We start from the raw sequence: 4,947 nt of genomic DNA, 5'->3' as shown, positions 1-4,947 counted from the left end.
TTTTTCATTCTCCTTTATTGACTCCTTTTCTATACTGCCACAGACTTTATGCCTTTATATTCTACTTGCTAATGACTCCTAATGTCCTTAACTCATGTTTGTCTTCTGAGCTTAAGGATAGATAGTATACACAAACTCTCTAAGAGTCATATCCATTTACATGACCAAAATCAAATCCCTGATTAAATTTCTCCCAACTATTTCTCCTTCATTTAAAACACATTGCATAATTATCCAACTAACTACTAAAGCCAGAATCTTGGGAATAATGCTTTTCTTTTCCTTAAAACCTATCATCTTTTGTATTTGCATTTCTTGCTTATTCTATTTAAAAGTTATATCCCCAGTTTGTTCTCAATCCTTTTCTCCATAGTTTTAAACACTGTCCAAGCTAACATCATCTATTCTTAATTCTTCTTCTCTACTTTTTTTTTTCCGTATCCTGGGGATTGTACCCAGGGCCTTGTACCTGCCAGGTGAGCACTCTACCAACTGAGCTACATCCCCAGCCCCTAATTATTCTTAATCTTTTCCTATTTCAAGCAAATAATAATTAGTCATAATTGGTTTTCCTACTTTCATTTCTGTTGTACCAAATTTATTTCATTTTGCAATAAAATAAATATATGTCTTAATTTACATGTCATACTTAAAACAAAATATAAAACTTTTGTCTTACCTTAGAATTTAGAACAAACTCCCAAATTTTATCATGGCTTTCAAAATCCCACATGATTTTCCCAGAACTCTCTCTCAACAGTCAGGTCTTGCCAATATCCCCCTCATGAACCAATCTCCAACATCACTGATTTTCTTGAGTCCTCAAGAATGTTAAAGATTTTATTTTCTTACACCTTTAGGTATTTTCACTCCCTGAAACATTTCCATCCTTTGAATTCATTAATTTATGTCTTATAAAACCTCATTTATCACCATTTGAATGATCCTGTTCATCAGTTTATCAATTGTCTATTTCTTCCATTAAATTTGTATTCCATGAACACAGAAGCAATGGTAACTGATCCACATATAATATATTCCTTGTTTAACAAGGGGGTTACACATTTTAATAAACTCCTTGGAAGCTGAAAACATTTTAGGTTAGTTTAGCTGCATTAATATATTTAGAGAATCTAACTTTATAATAGTTTCTACTGAATGAGCATAACCTTCTCAAATTGGAGCCAAAAAATTCCAAGTCAAGCCATTTCAACTACCATTAGTCAAATGTGTGGCAACTGCCTATCACAGGGACTAAATTAAAAGCATAGGTCCTTAAATAATCTCATCCAAACTCATTTGAACTCAAACTAGAATAATAAATATATTTTTATTTTATAGTAAAAGAACTTAGCATATTTTAAAATGAAATCTCACTACAAAACTTTATGGACACTCTGATATTACAGTGTGTGTTTGTTTTGGGCAAAGGAAGAAGCACATATCACCAGGAAGAAAAGAAAAGGAAAAAAAGCTTTCACATCATTACATTGACTTGGACACAAGTGTTTTTATGAGAAAATGCTACCAAAACCAATGCATTTCTCACTATTTTTTAATCTGAAAATTAACACCTGGAACAACTGACAATCATATTTACAGAATAAGATGTTGTGGAATTTTTATACCTCAGCAAGATGTCACATTCAACTGGAATATAGCACAGTCATTGTTTTTATCTTTATTTGCTTGTCTTGACACCAAGTTTTTATGTAAGTGAATATGATAAAAATAAGTTTAAATATTTGACACATACAAAATAAAGTTGTTCTAAAGTTATTTTATCAGTTTTAGAACCCCAACATATTAATTTGTAAAAAAACAAAATAAAACAGAGGCTTCTGATTTGGTGATGGAAAAGAAATAGCAAGAATTGCTCCAGGAACCAATTCTTTTATACAAAAATGAAGATCTATTGTGTTCAAGTTGTCATTCTATGTTGCCCAGGAACACATGAAGTTATAAAGAAGATGCCAAGATCTTTTAAAACAGCATTGGCAAATGAAACGCATTGAACAGTTTTATAAGAAAAATAGTCGTAAATAGCAAATACTTTTAGAGTTATTTTTCTTTTTAAAAACTTTTTATAAATAATTAAAATATTAGTGGGCTAAGGATGTAGCTTAGTGGTAGATTACTTCTCTATATGAATGAGGCCCTGCTTTTCCTTTCATTTCACAAAACTGATGGTTTGAAGAATACTGGTGAACTGTTCTATACAATGCTCCTCAGTTTGATTTTTTTCTGATGTCTCTTCATAATTCAACTCAAGTTATGCACTCCAGTTGCTGATACTACATGAATAACCTAGTGAACATTAGAGGATATCCCATTTGGAGGCACAAAGCATCTTCTGCCCTATTGGTGGTGTTCATTTTGATCACAAGGTCATAATGTTCTCCAGTTTCTCCACTGAATAACTACATTTTTGCTTTTCAACTAATAAGCTATGTATCTGCAGACATTTTGAAATTATGCATATATTTTGATTGCCATCAGATTTTGCCAGCTAGATTAAATATTCATTAATGATTTTTGAAATCTTTGGAATAAATATTGCAAAATAACTATTCCCAATGCTTCCACCCTCTATATATCTGTCAATCATCATTCTATTGCGAGAAACCTAATCTATACAGCTAACTAGTTTCTATTCTACTCCAAAGTTTATATTTTATTACTGAGCTTGCTTCACTTGAAGAGAAAAGTGAATTAATTTTAGTTTAATTTAGTCTTATTTCCCTAATGTGTCTATTTGGACAAAATAATGTCATCCAATAATTACTTGAATTAATTCTTCCCTCCACACATTCAGTCTGCTTATTTTATTCATTTACAATAATGGTATATCTTTTTGTTTTCATTATATTTTAGAAATATTGTGATCTTTGTTTATTCAATTTTGACTGATTAGAATGAATACATATACAAATTTTTGTACTTTACTCTTCCTAATATATTACAATTATAAAATATATTGTGCTTTTTTTGGTTAATCCAATCATTTAAGAGATATCTTCCTTGATCATTTTCACAGCTAAAGATTATGCACTGGACATAGTCATTTATATTTTAAAATTACAAATATTTTTATTGAATAACTTTGAGCAAAGATATTTTCATTGTTGAAAGTGTGTTTACAGAATTAACTCCTAGAATAAAAGTTAGTGAATGGCAAATGAATATGTAAATTTCTAGACATTTAGTCTACCTAGCAATGAATTAGAGTGGCTGCTTCCTGACAGCCTCACCAACCTTCCTACAGCAGAATATGTCGTCAAGAGTTTGAATTTCGTCATTATAAAGTTCTTTTATGAGTTAAATTGATCTGTTTACATATTGAAACATTTTAGAAATCCTGTGAGTGTACATGTGCCTCTGTGTGTCTGCAGATGCACATGGATCTAGTCATGCCATCAACTAATTTTTCTCAATTACTAAAATGTTTTTATGAATTGAGAACATTAGCTTTCTATTTTAGATATATAATGCAAATATTTTTCTTCAGTTTGTCTTTTGCCTTTGGATTTTGCTTATGAGGTGCTTTTCCCCCATGCAAATTTTATTAATAACTTTTAATTAAAATATTTATATAAAAACTTATATAAATATTTATATATATTTCTGTACTTATGAATATGTAAAATATTTACAAACATAAATATTTATAAAGCCTGAAATAATAATCTTTTATTTTATATTAATTTTGGTATATACTTAGAAAGCATTTTTTTCCCTTCTCTGCATCCTCATTATAAAGAAATTCACTCAAATTTTCTTCTATTTTCAAATACTAATCCAATTGTCCCAATACCCATTTACTTAAAAGCCCTTGAACATGAGATACTCTTTTGTCATATATTGTATTTGCATGTGTATTTTGATCTATATTTGGATATCCTGATTCATCTATCTAGTGCATATTTTAATGATAGGGGCTGTGAATTACATTTAACATGGTAAAAGATAGCTCCTACTCATAGCTCTTTCTTTCCAGTGATGTCCTAAGCTATTTCATTCTAGCATTTATTGAGGTATAATTAACAATTAAAATTATATATATTTAAAGTACCCAACTTGATGGTTTGAAATATGCATATAAGCTAATCACTACAAACAAACTTATTAACATAACATAGTTACTATCTTCTTTTGTGTATGTGTGCACTTCTGCCAGGAACACTTAAGATCACTCTCTTAGCAAATTTCAAATATGCAAAACAGTATTGTTAACTTACAGAATTGTATATTAGATCTACAGAAGTTGCTTAGCTTGCATAATTGAAACTTTATACTCCTTAACCACAGAGGGCACCGTATAGCAATGTCTCATTTTCTCCTTCTTCCAAACCCCTGGCAATTACTATTCTATTATCTGCTTTTATTAGTTTGACTCTTACATTGCACAAGTAAGTGAGAAGAGGGAACACTTCCAAGCTCTTTTTATAAGGTTAGCATCACTCTCATACCAAAGTCACATGAAGACAAGTATAAGAAAAGCAATTATAGACCCATATCTCTAATGAACATAAATGTAAAAATTCTCAATAAAACACTAGCGAAAAATTCAACAGCATATTAAAAGGATCATATACATTTGCTATTAAAATAGGCAGAAACTACACAACATACTTGTGGATAGCTATTGTGTCAAAGAGAAAGTTTTAAAAAATTAAAATGTATCTCAAGATAAATGAAACCAACTTATCAAACTGTGGTATTCAGCAAAGATATTGAGAGGGAAGTTTATAAAGATAAATTTCTACCTGAAAACAGAAGCAAAATCTCAATCTGACTTTACGCATAAGAAAATGGAGCAAGAAGAACAAACTTAACCCAAAGTTAGCCAAAAGAAAGAAAAAGTAAAGATTAGAGCAGAATTAAATCAAAGAGAACAAGAAGCAATAGAAAAAAGTTAAAAAAAAATAAACTAAGGTGGCTTTGTTA

Source organism: Marmota marmota, unplaced genomic scaffold (genome assembly GCF_001458135.2).
Source record: "Marmota marmota marmota unplaced genomic scaffold, marMar, whole genome shotgun sequence".
In the NCBI taxonomy this organism is placed as follows: domain Eukaryota; kingdom Metazoa; phylum Chordata; class Mammalia; order Rodentia; family Sciuridae; genus Marmota; species Marmota marmota.
The sequence above is the reverse complement of the archived record's forward strand: the minus strand, read 5'-3'. Positions refer to the sequence as shown.